The following is a 19,348-nucleotide window of genomic DNA, read 5'->3' on the forward strand; positions in this document are numbered from 1 at the left end:
TACTTCAGTTTATTTGCATTATGAACTTATTTCAGGTTATGATTTTTTTTCTTTCTCCACGCTTTTTTCCTTTTCGTATCGCCGATTATCTAGGGGCAATGTATTTTTCATGTTTTTGTTTTATATGCTTTTACTTTAGGACCAAAGAGAGAGAGAGAGGGGGGGGGGGAGAAAAAGAGAAAGAGGAAGGGGGAGAGAGTAGTAGAGAGAGGGGGGGAGGGAGGGAGGGAGAGAAAGAGAAATAGGTTTAGAAAATGAATTTAACACGGCGAGTTCCTGTTGACTCTATTGGTAGATTTAAATTGAAATCGGATTTTTTTTTTTTTTTAAGGATTAGTAATTAACAACCAGTTTGATAGATAAGTTAATAGTTTCTAAGCCTAGGTAGCTCAGTTGGGAGAGCGTTAGACTGAAGATCTAAAGGTCCCCGGTTCGATCCCGGGTCTGGGCAATTGAAGGGCAGTCAATTCTTTATAATGGTATGTATTGGAGGCACACATTAAACGAAATAAAATGCTGAAGTGATAAGGAAAAGTGACTGTGATTCTGTTTACTAATTTAAAATTTTATTTCAAGCCACTGGGAAGGAAAGATTCGCAAAAAGATTAAGAGTGAAAGAGAAACTGGTTGACAAACATTATGTATCGAACTTGGAAAGAGAGAGAGAGAGAGAGGAGGGAGGGTGGAAGAGAGAGAGAGAAAGAGAGCTTTAAATTGAAATTGGATTTTTTTCTCCAATAATTAGTACGTAAGGACTAATTTGTCAAATATATTAGGAGTACATAATCCTAAGGAGCTCAGTTGGGAGAGCGTTAGACTGAAGATCTAAAGGTCCCCGGTTCACTGGGCACTTGATGAGCAGTAACACATCTTTATAATGGAATTGTTAAGGCACACACAGTAAATGAAATAAAGTGTTGAAGTGAAAAGGAAAGGTGACTGCGTTTCTGTTTCCTAATTTCAAGTTTTATTTCTGGCAACTGGGAAGGAAAGATTCGCTAAGAGACAGACTGAAGGAAAGAGAAACTGTTCGATAAACATTATGTAGCAATTTCCACAAATTGGTATTTTCCATGATAAATAAAACATAATCAGAAAAGATGTTCGATGATAAAAAAAAAACAACCAGAAAAGATGTTCGATTTTCTAAATATGCAAAAAAAAAAAAAAAAAAAAAAAATAAGAATAATAATAAATAAATAAATAAATAAAAAAATGAATATATTTTTAAGAATGAGTCCAGTTTCTTTATATTATGAACTTATTTCAAAATTTGAAACTATTTTTTCTCTGTTTTCCGCGTTTTCCCCCTTTTCGGTTATCTTTTCATTTCGTCGATTATCTTGGGACAATATATTTTTCCTTTTTTTTTTTTTTTTTTTTTGTTTTCTATGCTTTTACTTTAGCGCTTGAGAGAGAGGGGGAGGGAGGCAGAGGGGGGGGGGGGTAGAAAAAGAGAAAGATTCGCAAAGAGTTTAAGACTGAAAGAAAGAAACTGTTCGATAAACCTTATGTACCGAACTATTTGTCTAATTTACATGCATATACATACATAAGTACAGTGTACGCTGTGAATCATGTCATTTAATTTAATTATAAGACACCTAATGGATATTATGTAAAATTCGATCCTTTGCATTACCGTAGGACCTTAACACACACACATATAGAGAGAGATAAATAGAGATGGGGGTGGGGGGGGGGGGTGAAAGAGAGATAGAGAGAGAGGGGGGGTGGGGGAGAGAGCCAGACAGACAGAGAGAGAGAAAGAAAGAGCTGTACCTGATGTTTGATTGGTACATGTAATCATTTGGAAAAGAATAGCTAAGTGAGACTGAAGATCTAAAGGCCGATCCCGGGTCTGGGCACTTGGAAAGAATGCCTATTTATCTTGACAGCACACTGGTATTACTAAATTGTTTTCACTTACAAATGTATAACTATTTATAGTGAGTTAGCATAATACTCTTTCAATATTAAATAAATGAAGGAATAAACACATTCATAATAATATTTTCAGCAATTTCCATAAATGGGAATTGCTTCATAATTAAAACATAATCAGAGAAGCTGTGTTTTGTAAATATGCAAAGAAATTATCACACTTTCAGCATAAGTTCAGTTTGTTTACATTATCAACTAATTTCAGTTTTTTTTTTTTTTTCGTTTATCCACGTTTTTTTCGTATCGTCGATTATCTTGGGGCAATGTATTTTTCATTTTATTATGTGCTTTTACTTTAGCACCAGAGAGAGAGAGGGGGGGGGGGTGGAAGAGAGAGGAAGGGGGAGAGAGAGAGGAGGGGAAGAGGGAGAGAAAGAGGGAGGGAGGGAGAGAAAGAGAAATAGATTTAGAAAATGAATTTGACACATCAGAACTCAAATAACACGGCGAGTTCCTGTTGACTCTTTATTGGCAGATTTAAATTGAAATCGGATTTTGTTTTGAAGTATTAGTAATTGACAACCAATTTGATAGATGTATAAGTAGTTTCTAAGCCTAGGTAGCACAGTTGGGAGAGTTTTAGACTGAAGATCTAAAGGTCCCCGATTTGATCCCGGGTCTGTGCAGTTAAAGGGCAGTCACAATTGTTTATAATGGTATATATTGAGGTTATTAAGGCACACACAGTAAACGAAATAAAATGCTGAAGTGAGAAGGAAAAGTGACAGTGATTCTGATTACTAATTTCAAGTTTTATTTCAGGCCACTGGGAAGAAAAGATTCGCAAAAATATTAAGACTGAAAGAAAGAGAAACTGGTTGACAAACATTATGTATCGAACTTGGAAAGAGAGAGAGAGGAGGGACGGAGGGTGGAAGATAGACAGAGAGAGAGATTTATAAAAAGAATTTGAAACATTCCTGTTTCCTGTTAATTCCTTATTGACAGCTTTAAATTGAGATCGGACTTTTTTCTGCAATAATTAGTACGTAAGGACTAATTTGTGAAATGTATTACGGGTATACAAGGCTAGGTAGCTCAGTTGGGAGAGCGTTAGACTGAAGATCTAAAGGTCCCCGGTTCGATCCCGGGTCTGGGCACTTGATGAGCAGTTACACATTCTTATAATGGGATTATTAAGGCACAAATAGTTAACAAAATAAAATGTTGAAGGGAGAAGGAAAGGTCACTGCGTTTTTGTTTCCTAATTTCAAGTTTTATTTCTGGCAACTGGGAAGGAAAGATTTGCAAAGAGACTAAGATTGAAGGAAAGAGAAACTGTTCGATAAACATTATGTAGCAATTTCCACAAATTGGTATTCTTTCATGATAAATAAACATAATCAGAAAAGATGTTCGATTTTTTAAATATGCAAGGAAATAATCAATCGAGTCCAATTTGTTTATATGAAATTTCATTTTTTTTTCTCGGTTTTCCGCGTTTTTTCCCCTTTCCAGTTAACTTTTCATTTTGTCGATTATCTTGGGACAACATATTTTTCATTTTCGCAAAGAGATTAAGAGACTGAAAGAAACTGGTCGATAAACATTATGTAACGAACTATTTGCCTAATGTATATGGATATACATACATAAGTACAGTGTACGCTGTGGATTATGTCATTTACTTTAATTGTAAGACACCTAATAGATATTATTTAAAATTCGATCTTGTGCATTACTGCAGCACCTAAACAAACACACACACACACACACACATATATATATAGCGATAGAGATATAGGGGGGGGGTGAAAGAGAGAGATAGAGAAAGAGGGGGGGGGGGGAGAGGGAGAGAGAGAGCCAGACAGACAGAGAGAGAGAGAGAAATAAAAAAGCTGTACCTGATATATGATTAGTACATGTGATAATTTGGAAAAGATCTAAAGGCCGATCCCGGTTCTGGGCACTAGGAAAGAATTTATGTTGACGCCACACTGGTATTACTAAAATATGTTTTCACTTACAAATGTATAACGATCGATAGTGAGGTAGCATAATATTCTTTCAATATTAGATAAATGAATGAATAAACACGTTCATAATACTATTTTCAGCAGTTTCCAGAATTTCCAGAAATGGGAATTATTTCATGATAATCAAAACGTAATCAGAATAGCTGTGTTCGATTTTATAGATATGGAAGGAAAATATCACACTTTAAGCATTAGTTCAGTTTATTTACATTATCCTTATTTCAGGTTTAGATTTTTTTTTCTCCACGTTTTTTTCCCCTTTTCGTATCACTGATTATGTTGGGGCAATGTGTTTTTCATGTTTTTTGTTTTACATGAGATAAAGAGGGAGGGGAGGCAGAGAGAGAGAGTGGGGGGGGGGGTGTAGGAAAAAGATAAAGATGAAGGGGAGAGAGAGGAAGGGGGGGAAAGGGAGAGAGAGGGGGAGGGAGGGAGAGAAAGAGAAACAGATTTAGAAAATTAATTTGACACATCAGGACTTTTTATCTTTCAGATAACACGGCGAGTTCCTGTTGACTCTTTATTGGCAGATTTAAATTGAAATCGATTTTTTTTTTCAAGGATTAGTAATTAACAACCAATTTGATAGGTATATTAGTAGTTTCTAAGCCTAGGTAGCTCAGTTGGGAGAGCGTTAGACTGAAGATATAAAGGTCCCCGGTTCGATCCCGTGTCTGGGCAGTTGAGGGGCAGTCACAATTGTTTATAATGTTTATAAAATGCTGAAGTGATAAGGAAAAGTGACTGTGATTCTATTTACTAATTTCCAGTTTTATTTCAGGTCACTGGGAAGGTAAGATTCGCAAGACAGAGAGGGGGGAGGGAGGGAGGGAGGGAGGGGGGAAGAGAGACAGAGAAAGAGAGAAATTTATAAAAAGAATTTGAAACATTCTTTTCCTGTTGATTCCTTATTGACAGCTTTGAATTGAGATTAATTTTTTTCACCAATAATTAGTACGTAAGGACTAATTTGTCAAACATATTAGGAGTATATAAGCCTAGGTAGCTCAGTTGGGAGAGCGGGGGGGGGGGGGGGGAAGAGAAAGAGGAAGGGGGAGAGAAAGGGAGTGGGAAGAAGGAGAGAAAGAAAAACATGTTCAGAAAATGAATTTGACACATCAGAACTTTTTAGCTTTCAGATAACACGGTGAGTTCCTGTTGTTCTTGATAGGCAGATTTAAATTGAAATCTGATTTTTTTTCAAGGATTAGTAATTAACAACCAATTTCATAGATATATTAGTAGTTTCTAAGCCTAGGTTGCACAGTTGGGAGAGCGTTAGACTGAAGATCTAAAGGTCCCCGGTTCGATCCCGGGTCTGGGCAGTTGAAGGGCAGTCATAATTGTTTATAATGGTATGTATTGGAGTTATTAAGGCACACACAGTAAACGAAATAAAATGCTGAAGTGAGAAGGAAAAGTGACTGATTCTGTTTCCTAATTTCGTTTATTTCTGGCAACTGGGAAGGAAAGATTTGCAAAGAGAATAAGACTAAAGGAAAGAGAAACTGTTCGAAAACCATTATGCATCGAATTATTTGCCTAATGTACATGCATATACGTACATAAGTACAGTGTACGCTGTAAATTATATGTCATTTACTTTAATTGTAAGACACCTAATAGATATTATGTAAAATTCGATCTTGTGCATTACTGTAGCACCTTAACACACACACACACACACCGATGGGGTGGGGGTGAAAGAGAGAGATAAAGATAGAGAGAGAGTGGGAGGGAGAGAGAGAAAGAGGAAGAGAGAGAGAAAAAAAAGAGAGGGGGAGAAAAAGAGAAAGAGGGAGGCGGGGAAAGGAGAGAGAGAGGGAGGGAGGGAGGGAGGGAGAGAAAGAGATACAGTTTTTAAAAAAATAAGTTGACACATCAGGACTTTTTTATCTTTCAGATAACAATGCGAGTTCCTGTTGATTCGGTATTAGCAGATATTAACAGAAATAATTTGAGAAAGTAAATTTGACACATCAGAACTTATAATCTTTCAGATAATACAGCGAATTCTTGTTGACTTTATTGGCAGATTTAAATTGAAATCGGATTTTTTTTTCAAAGATTAGTAATAAACAACGAATTTGACAGATATTTTAAGAGTTTCAAAGCCTAGGTAGCTCAGTTGGGAGAGCGTTAGACTGAAGATCTAAAGGTCCCCGGTTCGATCCCGGGTCTGGGCAGTTGAAGGGCAGTCACAATTGTTCATAATGGTATGTATTGGGGTTATTAAGGCACACACAGTAAACGAAATAAAATGCTGAAGTGAGAAGGAAAAGTGACTGTGATTCTCTTTAATAATTTCAAGTTTTATTTCAGGCCACTGGGAAGCAAAGATTTGCAAAAGCGATTAAGACTGAAAGAAAGAGAAACTGTTTGATAAACATTATGTATCGAACTTGGAAAGAGAGAGAGGAGGGAGGAAAGGTGGAAGAGAGACAAAGAGATTCATAAAAAGAATTTGAAACATTCCTGTTTCTTGTTGATTCCTTACTGACAGCTTTAAATTGAGATTGGATTTTTTTCTCTGTAATTAGTACGTAAGGACTAATTTGTCAAATATATTAGGAGTATATAAGCCTAGGTAGCTTAGTTGGGAGAGCGTTAGACTGAAGATCTAAAGGTCCCCGGTTCAATCCCGGGTCTGGGCATTTGGTGAGTAGTTACAATTCTTTATAATGGGATTAAGACACAGTAAAGGAAATTTTGAAGTGAGAGGGAAAGGTGACTGTGTTTCTGTTTATTAGTTTAAAGACTGAAAGAAACTGGTCGATAAACATTATGTACTAAACTATTTGCCTAATGTACATGCATATATATATATATATATATATATATATATATATATATATATATATATATATATATATATATATATATACAAAAGTACAGTGTGCGCTGTGAATCATGCCATTTACTTTAATTGTAAGACATCTAATAGATATGTAAAATTCGATCTTGTGCATTACTGCAGCACCTTAACACATACACACACACATATATATAGAGAGATAAAGAGATAGGGGGAGGGGGTGAAAGAGAGAGATAGAGAGAGAGAGAGGGAGGGAGAGAGGGAGAGAGAGTGGGGGGGAGAGGGATAGAGATACAGACAAAGAGAGGGAGAGGGAGGGAGAGAGGGAGAGAGAGAGAGCTAGACAGACAGAGGGAGAGAGAAAGAAAGAGCCTTAAAATTGGCGTTAGCATTCACTTGTACCATATGTATGATTAGTACATGAGATCATTTTGAAAAGAATCTTACTGTAGCTTTTAAGTTTGATAACTGAGTGAGACTGAAGATCTAAAGTCCGAACCCGGGTCTGGGCACTTGGAAAGACAATTTAACTTGACAGCACACTGGTATTACTAAATTATGTTTTCACTTACAAATGTATAACGATTGATAGTGAGTTAGCATAATACTCTTTCAATATTAAATAAATGAATGAATAAACACTTTCATAATACTATTTTCAACAATTTCTACAAATTAGAATTCTTTCATGATAATCAAAACATAATCAGAAAAGCTGTGTTCGGTTTTATAAATATGCAATAAATTTATTACAGTTTAAGCATTAGTTCAGTTTGTTTACATTATCAGCTTACTTCAGGTTTTGATTTTTTTTCCACGCTTTTTCCCTTTTAGTATCGTCGATTATCTTTGGGCAATGTATATATATATATATATATATATATATATATATATATATATATATATATATATATATATAATGTTTTTACTTTAGCACCAGAGAGAGAAAGGGGGGGAGGGGGCGCAGAGAGAGAGAGGGGGGAAGAAAAAGAGAAAGAGGAAGGGAGACAGAGAAAAGGGGAAGAGGGAGAGATAGAGAGAGAGGGAGAGAGAGAGAGGGAAGGATGGAGGGCGAGAAAGAGAAATAGATTGAGAAAGTAAATTTGACATATCAGGACTTGTAACTTTATTGGCAGATTTAAATTGATTTCGGATTTTTTTTCAAGGATTAGTAATTAACAACCAATTTGATAGATATATTAGTAGTTTCCAAGCCTAGGTAGCACAGATGGGAGAGCGTTAGACTGAAGATCTAAAGGTCCCCGATTTGATCCCGGGTCTGGGCAGATGAAAGGCAGTCACAATTGATTATAATGGTATGTATTGGGGTTATTAAGACACACAGTAAACGAAATAAAATGCTGGAGAAGGAAAAGTGACTGTGATTCTGTTTAATAATTTCAAGTTTTATTTCAGGCCACTGGGAAGCAAAGATTCGCAAAAAAGATTAAGATTGAAAGAAAGAAAAACTGGTTGACAAACATTATGTATCGAACTTGGAAAGAGAGAGAGAAGGGAGGAAAGGTGGAAGAGAGACAGAGAGATTCATAAAAAGAATTTGAAACATTCCTGTTTCCTGTTGATTCCTTATTGACTGCTTTAAATTGAGATTGGATTTTTTTTCTCCAGTAATTAATACGTAAGGACTAATTTGTCAAATATATTAGTAGTATATAAGCCTAGGTAGCTCAGTTGGGAGAGCGTTAGACTGAAGATCTAAAGGTCCCCGGTTCAATCCCGGGTCTGGGCACTTGATGAGCAGTTACAATTCTTTATAATGGGATTATTAAGACACAGTAAACGAAATAAAATTTTGAAGTGAGAAGGAAAGGTGACTGTGTTTCTGTTTATTAGTTTCAAGACTGAAAGAAACTGGTCGATAAACATTATGTACCAAACTATTTGCCTAATGTACATGCATATATATATATATATATGAGTATAATGTGCGCTGTGAATCATGTCATTTACTTTTAATTGTAAGACATCTAATAGATATGTAAAATTCGATCTTGTGCATTTCTGCAGCACCTTAACACATACACACACACACATATATATAGAGAGAGATAAAGAGATAGGGGGAGGGGGTGAAAGAGAGAGAGAGAGAGAGGGGGGGAAGGGAGACAGATATAGACAAAGAGAGAGAGAGGGAGGGGGAGAGGGAGATAGAGAGAGCCAGACAGACAGAGGGAGAGAGAAAGGAAGAGCCTTAACATTGGCGTTAGCATTCACTTGTACCTGATGTATGAGTAGTACATGAGATCATTTTGAAAAGAATCTTACTGTAGCTTTCAAGTCTTGATAATTAAGTGACTGAAGATCTAAAGGCCGAGCCCAGTTCTGGGCACTTAAAAAGAATTTATCTTGACAGCACACTGGTGTTACTAAATTATGTTTTCACTTACAAATGTATAACGATTGATAGTGAGTTAGCATAATACTCCTTTAATTTTAAATAAATGAATGAATAAACACTTTCATAATACTATTTTCAGCAATTTCCACAAATTGGAATTCTTTCATGATAATCGAAACATAATCAGAAAAGCTGTGTTCGATTTTGTAAATATGCAAGGAAATTATCACACTTTAAGCATTCGTTCAGTTTGTTTCCATTATCAGCTTAGTTCAGGTTTTGATTTTTTTTTGTGTGTGTGTTTCCACGCTTTTTCCCTTTTAGTATCGTCGATTATCTTGGGGTTATGTATATTTCTTTATATATATATATATATATATATATATATATATATATATATATATATATATATATATATATATATATACATACATACATATATATATATATATATATATATATATATATATATATATATATGTTTTTACTTAAGCACCAGAGAGGGAGAGGGGGGAGGCAAAGAGAGAGAGAGGGGGGGGGGGTGAAAAAAAGGAGGGGAGAGAGAGAAGGGGAAAAGGGAAAGAGAGAGGGGGGGAAGGATGGAGGGAGAGAAAGAGAAATAGATTGTGGAAGTAAATTTGACACATCAGGACTTTTAACTTTCAAATAACGGCGAATTCCTATTAACTTTATTGGCAGATTTAAATCAATTTCGGATTTTGTTTTTCAAGGAATAGTAATTAACAACCAATTTGATAGATATATCAATAGTTTCCAAGCCTAGGTAGCACAGTTGGGAGAGCGTTAGACTGAAGATCTAAAGATCCCGGTTCAATCCCGGGTCTGGGCAGTTGAAGGGCAGTCACAATTGTTCATAATGGTACGTATTGGGGTTATTAAGACACAGCAAACGAAATAAAATGCTGAAGTGAGAAGGAAAAGTGATTGTGACTCTGTTTACTAATTTCAAGTTTTATTTCAAGCCACTGGGAAGGAAAGATTCGCAAAAAGATTAAGACTGAAAGAAAGAGAAACTGGTTGACAAACATTATGTATCGAACTTGGAAAGAGAGAGAGAGAGAGGAGGGAGGGAGGGTGGAAGAGACAGAGATTTATAAAAAGAATTTGAAACATTCCTGTTTCCTGTTGATTCCTTATTGACAGCTTTAAATTGAGATCGGATTTTTCCCCAATAATTAGTACGTAAGGACTAATTTGTCAAATATATTAGGAGTATATAAGCCTAGGTAGCTCAGTTGGGAGAGCGTTAGACTGAAGATCTAAAGGTCCCCGGTTCGATCCCGGGTCTGGGCACTTGATGAGCAGTTACAAATCTTTATAATGGGATTATTAAAGCACACAGTAAACGAAATTAAATGTTGGAGGGAGAAGGAATTGTGAATGTGTTTCAAGTTTTATTTCTGGCAACTGGGAAGGAAAGATTCGCAAAGAGAATAAGACTGAAAGTAAGAGAAACTGTTCGGTAAACATTATGTAGCAATTTCCACAAATTGGTTTTCTTTCATGATAAATAAAACATAATCTTAAAAGATGTTTTCGAATTTGTAAATATGCAAGGAATTTATGGCACTTTAAGCATTAGTTCAATTTATTTACATTATCAACTTATTTCAGTTTTTTTTCCACGCTTCTTTCCCTTTCGTATCGTCGATTATCTTGGGGTAATATATTTTTCATGTTTTTTTTGTTTTATATGCTTTTACTTTAGCATCAGAGAGAGAGAGGGGGGGGAGAAAGAGGAAGAGGAAGGGGGAAAGAGAGGTAGGGGGAAGAGGGAGAGAGAGAGAGAGGGCGGGAGGGAGAGAAAGAGAAACAGGTTTATAAAATGACTTTGACACATCAGGACTTTTTATCTTTCAGATAACACGGCGACTTCCTGTTGACTCCTTATTGGCAGATTTAAATTGAAATCGGATTTTTATTTTTTCAAGGATAAATAATTAACAACCAATCTGATAGATTTAGTAGTAGTTTCTAAGCCTAGGTAGCTCATATCTAAAGGTCCCCGGTTCGATCCCGGGTCGGGGCAGTTGAGGGGCAGTCACAATTGTTTATAATGGTATGTATTGGGGTTATTAAGGCACAGTAAACTAAATTAAATGCTGAAGTCAGACGGAATAGTGACTGTGATTGTGTTTACTAGTTTCAAGTTTTATTTCTGGTAACTGGGAAGGAAAGATTCGCAAAGAGAATAAGACTGAAAGAAAGAGAAACGTCGATAAACATTATGTATCGAACTATTTTTGTGATTCTATTTACTAATTTCAAGTTTTATTTCAGGCCACTGGGAAGGAAAGATTCGCAAAAAAAATTAAGCCTAAAAGAAAGAGAATGGTTGACAAACATTATGTATCGAACTTGGAAAGAGAGAGAAGGGAACGACGGTGTCAAATAAATTAGGAGTATATAAGCCTAGGTAGCTCAGTTGGGAGAGCGTTAGACTGAAGATCTAAAGGTCCCCGGGTCGGGGCAGTTGAGGGGCAGTCACAATTGTTTATAATGGTATGTATTGGGGTTATTAAGGCACACACAATAAACTAAATTATATGCTGAAGTGAGAAGGAAAGGTGACTGCGTTTCTGTTTCCTAATTTCAAGTTTTATTTCAGGCCACTGGGAAGGAAAGATTCGCAAAAAGATTAAGACTGAAAGAAAGACAAATTGATTGACAAACATTATGTATCGAGAGAAGGGACGGGTGGCGTCAAATCAATTAGGAGTATATAATCCTAGGTAGCTCAGTTGGGAGAGCGTTAGACTGAAGATCTAAAGGTCCCCGGTTCGATCCCGGGTCTGGGCACTTGATGAACAGTTACAAGTCTTTATAATGGGATTATTAAGGCACACAGTAAACAAAATAAAATGTTGAAGTGAGTAGGAGAGGTGACTGCGTTTCTGTTTCCTAATTTCAAGTTTTATTTCTGGCAACTGGGAAGGAAAGATTCGCAAAGAGACTAAGACTGAAGGAAAGAAACTGTTCGATAAACATTATGTAGCAAATTCCACAAATTGGTATTCTTTCATGATAAATAAAATATAATCAGGAAAGATATTCGATTTTGTAAATATGCAAGGAAATAATCAATTTTTAAGGATGAGTCCAGTTTGTTTATGAACTTATTTCAAAATTTGGAATTATTTTTTCTCGGTTTTCCGCGTTTTTCCCCTTTTCGGTTATCTTTTCATTTCGTCGATTATCTTGGGACAATATATTTTTCATTTTTTTTTTTTTTGTTTTCTATGGTTTTACTTTAGCGCCAGAGAGAGAGGGGGAGGGAAGCAGAGAGAGGGGGGGGGAAGAGAAAAATTCGCAAAGAGATTAAGACTGAAAGAAAGAAACTGGTCGATAACCATTATGTACCGAACTATTTGCCATACATACGTACAGTGTACGCTGTGAATTATGTCATTTACTTTAATTGTAAGACACCTAATAGATGTGTAAAATTCGTTCTTGTGCATTACTGTAGCACCTTAACACACACACACACACACACACACACACACACACACACACATATATATATAGTGAGATAGAGAGATAGGGAGAGGGTGAAATAGAGATAGATGGAGAGAGGGGGGGGGAGGAGGAGAGAGAGAGGGAGGGAGAGAGAGAGCCAGACAGACAGACAGACAGACAGAGAGAACGAGCTGTACCTTATGTATGATTAGTACATGTGATCATTTGGAAAAGAATCTTATTGTTGCTTTTAATCCTTGATAGCTAAGTGAGACTGAAGATCTAAAGGCCGATCCCGGGTCTGGGCACTTGGAAAGACAATTTAACTTGACAGCACACTGGTATTACTAAATTATGTTTTCACTTACAAATGTATAACGATTGTTAGTGAGTTAGCATAATACTCTTTCAATTTTGAATAAATGAATAAATAAACACTTTCATAATACTATTTTCAGCAATTTCCACAAATTGGAATTCTTTCATGATAATCAAAACATAATTAGAAAAGCTGTGTTCGATTTTGTAAATATACAAGGAAATTATCACACTTTAAGTATTAGTTCAGTTTGTTTATATTATGAACTTACTTCAGGTTATGATTTTTTTCGGTTTTCCACGCTTTTTTTCCTTTTCGTATCGTCGATTATCTTGGGGCAATGTATTTTTCATTTTTTTATGCTTTTACTTTAGCACATGAGAGAGAGGGGGCGGGAGGCAGAGAGAGATAGAGGGGAGAAGAAATAGAGAAAGAGGAAGGGGGAGAAAGAGGGAAGAGTGAGAGAGAGAGAGGGGGGGGGAGGGAGAGAAAGAGAAATAGATTGAGGAAGTAAATTTGACACATCAGGACTTTTTATCTTTCAGATAACCCGACGAGTTCCTGTTGACTCTTTATAGTCAGATTTAAATTGAAATCGGATTTTTTTCAAGGATTAGTAATTAACAACCAATGTGATAGATATATTAGTAGTTTCCAAGCCTAGGTAACACAGTTGGGAGAGCGTTAGACTGAAGATCTAAAGGTCCTCGATTCGATCCCGGGTCTGGGCAGTTGAGGGGCAGTCGCAGTTGTTTATAATGGTATATATTGGGGTTATTAAGGCACACACAGTAAACGAAATAAAATACTGAAGTGAGAAGGAAAAGTGTCTGTGATTTTGTTTACTAATTTCAAGTTTTATTTCAAGCCACTGGGAAGGAAAGATTCGCAAAAATATTAAAACAGAAAGAAAGAGAAACCGGTTGACAAACATTATGTATCGAACTTGGAAAAGGAGAGAGAGGAGGGAGGGAGGGTGGAAGAGAGACAGACAGAGAGATTTATAGAAAGTATTTGAAATATTCCTGTTTCCTGTTGATTCCTTATTGACAGCTTTATATTGAGATTAAGACTGAAAGAAAGAGAAACTGGTTGACAAACATTATGTATCGAACTTGGAAAGAGAGTGAGGAGGGAGGAAAGGTGGAAGAGAGACAAAGAGATTCATAAAAAGAATTTGAAACATTCCTGTTTCCTGTTGATTCTTTATTGACAGCTTTAAATTGAGATCGGATTTTTTTTCTCCAAAAATTAGTATGTAAGGACTAATTTGTCAAATATATAATAGGAGTATACAAGCCTAGGTAGCTCAGTTGGGAGAGCGTTAGACTGAAGATCTAAAGGTCCCCGGTTCAATCCAGGGTTTGGGCACTTAATGAGCAGCTACAAATCTTTATAATGGGATTACACACGCAGTAAACGAAATAAAATGTTGAAGTGAGTAGGAAAGGTGATTTATTAATTTCAAGTTTTATTTCTGGCAACTGGGAAGGAAAGATTCGCAAAGAGATTAATGCTGAAAGAAAGAAACTGGTTGATAAACATTATGTACCGAACTATTTGCCTAATGCACATGCATATATATACATAAGTACAGTGTATGCTGTGAATTATGTCCTTTGCTTTAATTGTAAGACACCTAATAGATATGTAAAATTCGATCTTCTGCATTACTGTAGCACCTTAACACACACATATAGAGAGATATAGAGAGATAGTGGGGGGGGTGAAAGAGAGAGGGAGTGGGAGGAAGAGAGATAAGGAGAGGAAAAGAGGGGGGGGGGAGGAGAGAGAGAGAGGGAAAGAGAGAGCCAGACAGACAGAGACAGAAATAGCTTTAACAATGGTGTTAGCATTCACTTGTACACCCAACAACAAAACCGATGTCGCCTCGCCAGACCTAGCTTGGAGAGATCTTGCCCTTCTTGCCCTGAAAGGTGATCCACGTTCAAACAACCTGGACATAGTTAGAAAGGGGGGGGGAGGAAGGGGGTGATCTGGATTCGCTAGGCAAAGCAAGGAGTGAATGTTCGGCTGTTTCAGTCCCATCTTATCGAGGCTACCGTCCGCAACACACTCCCCTTTCTCCCTCTCACTCTCTCTCTCCCCTCCCCCCTCTCTCTCACACACACACTGTGTGTAATATTTGTGGGTGTGAATAATGTATCGTTTTAAATAGCGCCTCTTGAGCTACCAAACATTAATAAATGGCTTTGGCCACAAAACTTCGAGCGTGATGGGGTGTAAAGGTTTAGGTATCGATTCCCTTGTTTTCCTTTTATTTCGTTTGGGTGCCTCCTACGAACCACGACCTCCAGACGCGTTCATGAATCGCGGAGCACGGTTAGGTTGGGTGTGATGGGCCACTTGGCTCCGCCACACACAATCATATACTTATAGAAAGTATGTATGTCTATATCAACATAAAGTTTGAGATACAAATTGATTTAAAGTGCATCGTCAGTCAACCTGTCAGTCACAAAGTGAATGTGTGGAACGGTGCATTAATATAATAATGGTAGGGTATATATGATGCAGGTGTTACGAACCTTATAATATTAACGTATTTTTAGTGCCAAATTATTAGATGACAGCCTTTACACTTTCGGCACTTCCCAGCGAATCCCTTTCCCGGCTCACGCTTGCTCACTCACCTCGCGAAGGGCCGAGTCTAGCTTCACTCTATCCAAGGCTAAGGGGATATTCCCTTAGCCTTGACTCTATCAATTCTTACACCTTTATTTGTCGTTTCAGCAGCTGGTGTCCAAAACCTCCAAACTATTCAAGAAACCCATTGCTTATGATATCCGTCTTTTACATATTCATTTCGTTATTTTTGGTAATAAAATAAGTGTAAATAATTGGAAATGTAATGGCGTATGAAATAGTGTCATATGTTATTTTCCCAATAACATATGACATTATAACTTATCCAAATAGCGGTTCCAAGTGATATAAGGCTGAGGAGAGTGAGAGAAGCTGCTTAGGATAATGCAGAGCCATATAATAAGATACATCCTTCATATATGTATGAAGGTTATTTCCGTGTGACGAATAGTCAGTTCCAACAATGTTCAAGTTTATTTAGAATATATGACAAGGAATTGAAATAGAACGATGCGATAAGATTACTTGATAATTATTTTCGAAATATACGATAACTTATTTCTTAAGTCATTATTGCACTTATTCGCCTGATTTCCGTACTTTCCCACCTCCTCACATTCGAACCATCCTAACTATGCCCTAGTTGTTTGAAGGTGGGCCTCATTTCAGGGCAAGAAGGGCATGATCTCTCCGAGCCAGGGCTGGCGAGGCGTCACCGCTTTTGTTGCTGGCTGTACCTGATGTATGATTAGTACATGAGATCATTTTGAAAAGAATCTCACTGTAACTTTTAAGCCTTGATAGCTAAGTGAGACTGAAGATCTAAAGGCCGATCCCGGGTCTGGGCACTTGGAAAGACAATTTATCTTGACAGCACACTGGTATTACTAAATTATGCTTTCACTTACAAATGTATGATTGATCATTAGAATAATACTCTTTCAACATTAAATAAATGAATTAATAAACAGGTTGGATTTTGTAAATATGCAAGGAAATTATCACCCTTTAAGCATTAGTTCAGTTCAGTGAAGCATTAGTTCACTGGGAAGGAAATACTCGCAAAAACATTAAGACTGAAAGAAATTGAAACTGGTTGACAAACATTATGTATCGAACTTGGAAAGAGAGAGATAGGAGGGACGGAGGGTGGAAGAGAGACAGAGAGATTGATAAAAAGAATTTGAAACATTCCTGTTTCCTGTTGATTACTTATTGACAGCTTTAAATTGAGACCGGATTTTTTTCTGCAATAATTAGTACGTAAGGACTAATTTGTCAAATATATTAGGAGTATGTAGGCCTTGGTAGCTCAGTTGGGAGAGCGTTAGACTGAAAATCTAAAGGTCCCCGGTTCAATCCCGGGTCTGGGCACTTGATGAGCAGTTTCAATTCTTTATAATGGGATTACACACGCAGTAAACGAAATAAAATGTTGAAGTGAGAAGGAAAGGTGACTGCGTTTCTGCTTCCTAATTTCAAGTTTTATTTCTGGCAACTGGGAAGGAAAGATTCGCATTATATATCGAACTATTTGCCTAATGTATATGCATATACATACATACGTACAGTATACGCTGTAAATTATCATCTACTTTAATTTGAAGACACCTAATAGATATGATGTAAAATTCGATCTTGTGCATTACTGTAGCACCTTAACACACAAACACACACACAGATGGGGAGGGGTTGAAAGAGAGAGATAAAGAGAGAGAGAGAGAGAGAGAGAGTGGGAGGGAGAGAGAAAGAGAGGGAGAGAGAGACAGAGAGCGAGAAATAGCCTTAACATTGGTGTTAGCATTCACTTGTACCTGATGTTTAATTAGTACATGAGATCATTTTAAAAAGAATCTCACTGTAACTTTTAAGCCTTGATAGCTAAGTGAGACTGAAGATCTAAAGGCCGATCCCGGGTCTGGGCACTTGGAAAGACAATTTAACTTGACAGCACACTGGTATTACTAAATTATGTTTTCACTTACAAATGTAAAACGATTGATCGTTATTTAGAATAATACTCTTTCAATGATAACTAAATATATGAATGAATAAATAAACACAAACTGGTATTCTTTCATGATAAATAAAACATAATCAGAAAAGCTGTGTTCGATTTTGTAAATATGCAAGGAAATTATCAAACTATAAACATTAGTTCAGTTTGTTTATATCAACTTACTTCAGGTTTGGAAATATTTTTTTGTTTTTCCACGTTTTTTTTTTTTTTTTTGTATCGTCGATTATCTTGGGGCAATGTATTTTTTTATGTTTTTTTTATATATGCTTTTACTTTAGCACCAGAGAGAGAGAGGGGGGGGGGGAGCAGAGAGAGGGGAGGAGAGAAAGAGAAATAGATTTAGAAAATGAATTTGACACATCAGAACTTTTTATCTTTCAGATAACACGGCGAGTTCCTGTTGCCTCTTTATTGGCAGATTTAAATTGAAATCTTTTTTTTTTTTTAAGGATTAGTAATTAACAACCAATTTCATAGACAAGATTCGCAAAAATATTAAGACTAGAAAGAAAGAAACTGGTTGACAAATATTATGTACCGAACTTTTTCCCTAATGTACATGCATATACATACATAAGTACAGTGTACGCTGTGAATTAAGTCATTTACTTCAATTGAAAGACCCCTAATAGACATGTAAAATTCGATTTTGTGTATTACTGTAGCACCTTAACACACACACACACATATAGAGAGAGATAAAAAGATAGGGGGAGTGAAAGAGAGAGAGAGAGAGTGGGAGGGAGGGAGAGAGAGAGAGCCAGACAGACAGCCAGAGAGAGAAAGAGCCTTAACATTGACGTTTGATTTTGAGAGGGGGGTGGAAGAGAAAGAGAGAGAGAGGGGGGGGGGAGAGAAGGAGAGAGAGAGAGAGAGGTTGGGGAACAAAATGAGGAAGAGAAAGAGTGTGCTAGGTTGACACTGTTTCTCATGTCGAAACAGTCCAGTTCGAGAATACAAAATATAAACATTTGATGCCTAGTGTTTGTTGTGTATCGGTATCAGCCTGTGGAAAATGTTGGGCAAAGAATAAGTCCCTTCCATTTATAAGTTTCGTCCCGCAGGTCTCTCTCTCTCTCTCACTCCCTCTCTTTCTCTCACTCACTCTCTTTCTCTCTCTCTCTCTCTCTTGCTCTTTCTCGTTCTCTCTCTCTCTCTCTCTCTCTCTCTCTCTCTCTCTCTCTCTCTCTCTCTCTCTCTCTCTCTCTCCCTCTCTCTCTCTCTCTCTCTCTCTCTCTCTCTCGCTCTTTTTCGTTCTGTCTCACTTTTTCTCTCGCTCTCTCCCTCTATGTCTCCCTCATATATATATATATATATATATATATATATATATATATATATATATATATATATATATATATATATATATATATATATATATATATATATATATATATATATATATATATATATATATATATATATATATATATATATGTATGTATATGTTTATATTTATATACACAGATATATGTATATGTATATGTATATATATATATATATATATATATATATATATATATATATATATATATATATATAAATATATATCTGTGTGTGTATGTGTGTGTGTCTGTGTGTGTGTGTGTATGTGTGTGTGTGTGTATACATATATATATATATATATATATATATATATATATATATATATATATGTATATATATTTATATATATATATATATATATATATATATATATATATATATATAATCTAGAGTGAAAGAAATTTATTGCAAATGTCTCTCTCTGATTGTTCTCTTTGTCACTCCTTGCTTGCCGATGCAGGTAAGGAGTGACAAAGAGGGAAAAGAGGGAGAGGGGGGAGAG

At 36.3% G+C, this 19,348-nt stretch overlaps 13 non-coding genes across 13 annotated transcripts; all 13 read left to right on the top strand.

Annotated features, from left to right (window-relative positions):
* The first annotated feature begins 378 nt into the window (after positions 1-378).
* Positions 379-451, top strand: TRNAF-GAA (transfer RNA phenylalanine (anticodon GAA)). Its single transcript has one exon. It is a non-coding gene; the product is annotated as a tRNA-Phe (tRNA).
* Positions 452-2,971: 2,520 nt separating this feature from the next.
* TRNAF-GAA (transfer RNA phenylalanine (anticodon GAA)) lies at positions 2,972-3,044 on the top strand. Its single transcript has one exon. It is a non-coding gene; the product is annotated as a tRNA-Phe (tRNA).
* Positions 3,045-4,528: 1,484 nt separating this feature from the next.
* TRNAF-GAA (transfer RNA phenylalanine (anticodon GAA)) lies at positions 4,529-4,601 on the top strand. The gene has a single exon. It is a non-coding gene; the product is annotated as a tRNA-Phe (tRNA).
* A 571-nt stretch (positions 4,602-5,172) lies between these two features.
* Positions 5,173-5,245, top strand: TRNAF-GAA (transfer RNA phenylalanine (anticodon GAA)). Its single transcript has one exon. It is a non-coding gene; the product is annotated as a tRNA-Phe (tRNA).
* A 788-nt stretch (positions 5,246-6,033) lies between these two features.
* Positions 6,034-6,106, top strand: TRNAF-GAA (transfer RNA phenylalanine (anticodon GAA)). The gene has a single exon. It is a non-coding gene; the product is annotated as a tRNA-Phe (tRNA).
* A 395-nt stretch (positions 6,107-6,501) lies between these two features.
* TRNAF-GAA (transfer RNA phenylalanine (anticodon GAA)) lies at positions 6,502-6,574 on the top strand. The gene has a single exon. It is a non-coding gene; the product is annotated as a tRNA-Phe (tRNA).
* Positions 6,575-7,948: 1,374 nt separating this feature from the next.
* TRNAF-GAA (transfer RNA phenylalanine (anticodon GAA)) lies at positions 7,949-8,021 on the top strand. Its single transcript has one exon. It is a non-coding gene; the product is annotated as a tRNA-Phe (tRNA).
* A 391-nt stretch (positions 8,022-8,412) lies between these two features.
* TRNAF-GAA (transfer RNA phenylalanine (anticodon GAA)) lies at positions 8,413-8,485 on the top strand. The gene has a single exon. It is a non-coding gene; the product is annotated as a tRNA-Phe (tRNA).
* Positions 8,486-9,872: 1,387 nt separating this feature from the next.
* Positions 9,873-9,944, top strand: TRNAF-GAA (transfer RNA phenylalanine (anticodon GAA)). The gene has a single exon. It is a non-coding gene; the product is annotated as a tRNA-Phe (tRNA).
* Positions 9,945-10,335: 391 nt separating this feature from the next.
* On the top strand, positions 10,336-10,408 carry TRNAF-GAA (transfer RNA phenylalanine (anticodon GAA)). The gene has a single exon. It is a non-coding gene; the product is annotated as a tRNA-Phe (tRNA).
* A 1,433-nt stretch (positions 10,409-11,841) lies between these two features.
* Positions 11,842-11,914, top strand: TRNAF-GAA (transfer RNA phenylalanine (anticodon GAA)). The gene has a single exon. It is a non-coding gene; the product is annotated as a tRNA-Phe (tRNA).
* Positions 11,915-14,191: 2,277 nt separating this feature from the next.
* Positions 14,192-14,264, top strand: TRNAF-GAA (transfer RNA phenylalanine (anticodon GAA)). Its single transcript has one exon. It is a non-coding gene; the product is annotated as a tRNA-Phe (tRNA).
* A 2,537-nt stretch (positions 14,265-16,801) lies between these two features.
* TRNAF-GAA (transfer RNA phenylalanine (anticodon GAA)) lies at positions 16,802-16,874 on the top strand. Its single transcript has one exon. It is a non-coding gene; the product is annotated as a tRNA-Phe (tRNA).
* Positions 16,875-19,348: the final 2,474 nt, after the last annotated feature.

Source organism: Penaeus vannamei, chromosome 4 (assembly GCF_042767895.1).
Source record: "Penaeus vannamei isolate JL-2024 chromosome 4, ASM4276789v1, whole genome shotgun sequence".
NCBI classification, from domain to species: Eukaryota; Metazoa; Arthropoda; class Malacostraca; order Decapoda; family Penaeidae; genus Penaeus; species Penaeus vannamei.